This window comes from Mauremys reevesii, linkage group 2 (genome assembly GCF_016161935.1).
Source record: "Mauremys reevesii isolate NIE-2019 linkage group 2, ASM1616193v1, whole genome shotgun sequence".
Lineage (NCBI taxonomy): Eukaryota > Metazoa > Chordata > Testudines > Geoemydidae > Mauremys > Mauremys reevesii.
In genome coordinates, this window is record NC_052624.1 from 286,609,592 (window position 1) to 286,615,890 (window position 6,299).

Below are 6,299 nucleotides of genomic sequence, written 5' to 3' on the forward strand. Positions count from 1 at the left end.
CCGCCCGCAGGGAAAGAACCCGCCGGGGCCATAGCTGGGGGGAGGGAGGCTGTACCTGGGGGGCGGGGCTGTACCCAGGGGGGTGATACCGGGGGCGGGGCCATACCCTGGGGAGCAGGGGAGGTGATACCTGGGGAGCAGGGGCTGTACCCAGGGGTGATACCTGGGCGGGGCTGTACCCTGGGGGCAGGGGAGGGGCCATACCTGGGGGAGCCGGGGCGGTACCCAGGGGCGATACCGGGGGCGGGGCCATACCCTGGGAGCAGGGGAGGGGTGATACCTGGGGAGCAGGGGCTGTACCCAGGGGTGATACCTGGGGCGGGCTGTACCCTGGGGGCAGGGGAGGGGCCATACCTGGGAGCAGGGGCTGTACCCAGGGGCGATACCGGGGCGGGGCCATACCCTGGGGAGCAGGGGAGGGTGATACCTGGGAGCAGGGGCTGTACCCAGGGGTGATACCTGGGGCGGGGCTGTACCCTGGGGGCAGGGGAGGGGCCATACCTGGGGGAGCAGGGGCTGTACCCAGGGGGGCCATACCTGGGGGCAAGGGCCATAGCAGGGGGAGCGATACCTGGGACAGGGGCCATAGCTGGGGGGAGGGATGCTGTACCTGGGGGAGCAGGGGCTGTACCCAGGGGGGGCAGGGGAAGGGGGCAATTCCTGGGGGCAGGGGCCATACCAGGCAGAGTGGGGTCCTGCAGAGCCCCAGGCCATAAGGGTTTTGCCCACTGACCGGTGCCGGTCTCTGCTGGGCGCATGGCCCCTGGAGCAGACCCCGTGACCACCCTGGGCTGCTCTTTGAATGGTCAGTCCCCCAGCTGCAGCCCAATCCCGGGGGTGCTCGCTGCTCCCTGGGCGTCTCTGGAGCCTGTGGGCGGCTCCTGGGTCAGGCTCCCAGTGCAGATGGGAGGTCCCCAGCCGGCGCAGAGGTGGGCCTGGCACCCTGTGACAGAAACCAGCCCCACGTCGGGCACAGCCGATGGCGGCCTGGCTCCACAGAGGGGCAGCCTGCGGGCACGAGGGGAGGGAAGGCCGGGTGAGCTCTGCGATGCAGCCCCCATTCTGCGTATGCAGTGCAGCCTGCAGGGACTCCAGTGCCTGTCTCACCACGTGGGATCTGAGAGTCCCTGGGTCCTGTAGCGTCGCAGAGCTGCCTGTCCATGTTAATTCAGATGGGACACCTGCAGCTTGCCCTTTTTCCTGCCCGTTACTGGTGGCCCTGGGCACCTGCCTCGTGAGTGGCCAGTGCACAATGTGAGCACCCCCGGTATATGTGACTGTCGCTGGGGGAAGGCCATAAGCCAAGGAGGCCGCTCTGACGTTGCCATATTGTGCAGGCAGCAGTTGAACCCTGTCTCTCCACCCAACCCCCGCAAAACCCAGAGTAAAAGTGAGGAGAGAGTGAGACAGGGAACAACAGTTTGAAAGGGGGATGTGGTGGTCACGCTGTCCGGAGGGCCTGGGGGGAGAGCAGGGTCACGGGACCTGTGGCTGTGACATTAAAGGAGATGCTGATAGGTGAGGGCTGAAAGGCTTGAAACCCTAGTGTGTGGAATTCCCCTGGACTGAGGCCCAGCAAGTCGCGCTGAGCGCCACGGCGGTTGCACCCCGGATGAATAGAAATGTGCCCATGGATTATTTTTAAACTCAGTGGAAACTGGTTTTGTTGTCTGGAGTCAAACCTGCCCCTGAAAGGTTTGCAGCCTGGTCCCTGCTCTCTTGTTCTAGCACACGAGACCCCGAGAGGGAATCTGACTACAGAGTTCATTTTGGAGAGGAAGGAAACAAGCTGGAGGAGAGAATCCTGGGGTAGGGGCCTGAGCCAGGCCAGCAGCAGGAGAAGTGTCCCCCCGCCCCGCTGACATCAGACTGGTTAGCCTGCATCGATCCCAGGAAAGATCATGGGATGGTTAATCTGAGGCTCTATCTCAAGAACAGGAGGCTACAAATATACTTAGAATCATAAACCAGAGGGTCAGAAGGGCCCACAAGGGCTGTCTAGTCTAACGCCCGCCACGATGCAGGATTGGTTGTGTCTAAACCATCCCAGACAGACGGCTCCAGCCTCCTTCAAAAACCTCCAGTGAAGGAGCTGCCACAACCTCCACAGGCCCCTGCTCTGTCCCACTGTCCGACTGTTCTTACAGGTAGGAAGTTTTTCCTGAGATTTAATCTAAATCTGCTCTGCTGGAGTTTGAGCCCATCGCCTCTTGTCCTGCCCTCTGGGGCCAGAGACAACAACTTTTCTCCATTTTGATGGCAGCCTTTCATCAGCCAGGTCTCTCCCTCAGCCCAGCTTGCTGCCCCCATGGACCTCCCCTGAGCGTCCCTGCCTGCCCCCGCCACGCTGCGCTCCCTCGCCAGCCGCTGCCAGCTACAAGGGAGCGGCGCCAGGGGCAGGCTGAGGCGGCTACTGCGTCTGCGGAGGGAGGAGGCACATGGCAGCCCCCCCGCCGCTTCCCCGCAGCAGGTGACTCCAAGTCAACTCCAGGGCAGGGGGGCTTATCCAGGTTGGACCTCCTGAGCAGCAGCCTGGGGGGGCTTGGGTGAGTGTCATGCTGGGGAGGGGCCTCTCCTCTGCCCCAGAGCTCGCTGCTGCCGGCGGGGAGAGGGCTAAGGGGAGTCCTCCTCACTGGCCCCCTGTCCCAGCCCTGGGGCAGCCTGCCTGCTGCATCCCAAACTCCTCATCCCCAGCCCAGCCCCACGCCCTGCACCCCAACCCTCTGTCCCAGCCCAGAGCCCACACCCAGCACCCAACCCCCTCCCAGAGCCCACATGCAGCACCCCAACCCCCGTCCCAGCCCAGAGCCAACACCCTGCACCCAAACTCCATCCCAGAGCCTTAGGTGTGTGGGGGTGGGCGGGGGTGGGTGGGACTTGGACCCATGCTGGGCACCAACAAAAATTATACAAACCTGCCACCCCGTCTGAAATCGCATTTGTTTTTGGGTTTTTTTGCAATAGCATCGCACTGCTGACTCGTGTCCAGGTTGTGATCCACCACAACTCCCAGATCCTTCTCAACAGTGGTGCTGCCAAGTCAGTTACCTCCCCACCACAGTCTGTATTTGTGCATTTGGTTTTTCTTCCCTAAGTGGAGCACCTTCCATTTGTCTTTCTTGAATTTCACTTTGTCATCAGGGCCAGTGCAACCCATTAGGGGACCTAGGCGGTCGCCTAGGGCGCTAACAGTTGGGGGGTGGCGACTGCGGCGGCCAGATCTTTGGCCACTGCGGTCATCGACGGTATTTCGGGGGCGGGACCTTCCGCCATGTAGGGTGCCAAAAAAGCTGGTGGTGCTCCTGTTTGTCATCTATAACCCAGTTCTCCAGTTTATCACAATCCCTCCAAATTTTAGCTCTATCCTCCAAAGTGTTGGAAATCCCCACACAGCTTTGTGTCATCTGCAAACTAGATCAGTATACTCTCTAGTCCAGTGGGTCTCAAACTTCTTTACTGGCGACTCCTTTCACACAGCAAGCCTCTGAGTGGGACCCCCCCCAATAAATTAAACACACTTTTAAATATATTAAACACCATTATAAACGCTGGAGTCAAGCAGGGTTTGGGGTGGAGGCTGACAGCTCGCGACCCTCCCATGTAATAACCTCGCGACCCCCTCAGGGGTCCCAACCCCCAGTTTGAGAACCCCTGCTCTAGTCTTACAACCAGGTCATTAATACAGATGTTAAATAACAGCGGACCCAGAACAGCTCCCTGTGGAACCCCACTTGAGACCTCCCGCCAATCTGAGGGTGGTTTTTTAATGTCTATATTTTATTGGTCATCGAAGCTGCCTGGAATGATCACATACAGAATTCAGTGTGACTGGCTTAAATGCCTTCTTCGCAGAAAGCTGTTCCAGCAGCTGAGTCCAGGTCCAGGCTCCCACTTGCATTGCTGCAGTAAGTTAATGTTTCAATGCTACTTCCTCCAACCATCATGCTTCAGATGCTCATACATATGCTCAAACATACATATGCTGACAACAACAGAACCCAAAAGCACCATAGCGATACCACCGACGCCCCCTTCACACTGACATACTCATTTAAGTAAATCTGTCATAACCTCTTCACGCAGCCCCAGCCAGCCCCGAGGGGGTGAAATCCAGCACTGCAATCCAGCTGGCCCAGCTTCACGTCCAGGGGCCTGGTGTCTTTGAGGGGAACGGGCTGGTCCGCCACCAACATCTTTCCATTAACAGCTTCTCTTTCTCTGTCGTTGTTTAACCAATTCTGTATCCACTTACTGGTAGTGCTGCCAAGCCACATTTCTCAGAATGCCAGGTGGGACTGTGTGAAGAGCCTGGCTGACGTCCACCCAACCAGTGACCCTGCCAAGAAGGAAATCACACGGTCCCTCACCCCGATCAGTCATGCCTGTGACTGTGCACGGCCTGGGCTCCCCTCCACACACAGGCCCTGGCTGCATCATCGGGACAGGTCCACGGATGCCAACCAGGGGAATTCACAGCACACGGGGGACCGCGCTCTGGGTGGCTGTTTGCCTGCAGCTGCTCTTCGTCCTCCTCTGGCTGGCCTGGGTGGAGCAGGCCAGAGCGCCTACGGCCGGCACTGCTGCCCCACTGCACACAGGCTGCCCACCTCCTGCAGCCCCATGCGGGAAAGATCAGTGTTGGAACTCCCTGCAGCCAGGGCTGGAATAACCTTTTGTGGGCCCTGGCGCCCAGCCCATAGCCCTGCCCCCATACTCTGCCCTGAGGCCCCGCCCACCACTCGCATGGGGGGGCAGAGAGGAGCAGGCAGAGCCTGGGGGGGGGAAGAGGCCGAGGGGGATGGCCCTTGGGGCGGGGGGTGAGCAGAGCAGGGGGTGGGGCCACAGCAAGTAAACCCGGTACTGCCCGCAGGGCTCCCCACATCCCTGCACTGGCCTGTGGAGCGCTGGTGTGTGAATCTAGAGGGAATAGAGGGGCCCAAGATGTTAACCTGCCCCTGTCACTACCTGGAGCTGCACAGTGTTACACAAGGGCTGGGATCCCGGGAGCTGAGCCAGCTGGGCCCCGTGGCAAATGCCCCATGAAACGTCCCGTCACCCTGCACAGGGAAGTGGGCACGTCAGTGCGAGCGCTGACACCTCCGGCGTTCCGTAGGCTGGCACGGTGACAGCGCCCCTCGGGCTGTTCGGGGCACAGAAATCACCTGCCCTGTGGGCCTGGGCTCCCGGCCGTGTGCAATCGAGAGCCTTGGCCGGCTCAGCCGCGCGTCTCTCGACAGGCCAGTGTGGTTGGGTGGCTCAGACTCCGGCTCCCTTTTGTCCCAGCAGCAGCGACTGATCCAGGGCCTCGGGACTTTATCGACTTTCACTCACTGCTCACGGCTCAGCTCCCACTTAGGGCCTATGTGCAGGAACAATTATCACAACAGGTCCCCATGTCCCTGCACCTGCCACAGCACCTCTGTACCCACCTGCAGAGCTCCCCACATCTCTGTATCCCCCAGCACCCCTGTATCCCCTGCAGAGCTCCCCACATCTCTGTACCCCCAGCACCGCCTGTGCCCCCCACAGCACCCCCATACCCACCTGCAGAGCTCCCCACACCCTCTGTGTCCCCCCTGCACCCCCTGTGTCTCCCAACTCCATACCCAGGTGTGGAGCTCCACCACCCGCACCCCGTGCTGCCTGCAGAGCTGGGGGGCAAGGGAAGGGGTAGGGAAACTATAGGGTGTGCAGAGTTAACAGCTTTATGGCGGACCCGCAGCCCCCCCACGACTGGGGTGAGGAACCAGTGACACTTCAACCTCCCTGGCCACACAATAGCAGATCTTAAGGTGGCCATCCTGCAGCAAAAAAACTTCAGCACCAGACTTCAAAGAGAAACTGCTGAGCTCCAGTTCATCTGCAAATTTGACACCATCAGCTCAGGATTAAACAAAGACTGTGAATGGCTTGCCAACTACAGAACCAGTTTCTCCTCCCTTGGTTTTCACACCTCAGCTGCTGGAACAGGGCCCCATCCTCCCTGACTGATCTAACCTCGTTATCTCTAGCTTGCTTCTTGCTTGCTTATATATACACACCTGCCCCTGGAAATTTCCACTGCTTGCATCCAACGAAATGGGTACTCACCCACGAAAGCTCATGCTGCAAAACGTCTGTTAGTCTATAAGGTGCCACAAGACTCTTTGCTGCTTCTACAGAACCAGACTAACACGGGCGACCCCTCGGCTACCTGTCTGCAACCAGTGAACAGAGCCCTGCCCCCAGCCGTCCCGGAGCCCCGCCCCCAGCTCTGAGCCCTCCCAGAGCCCCGCCCCCAGCTCTGAGCTCTCCTGCAG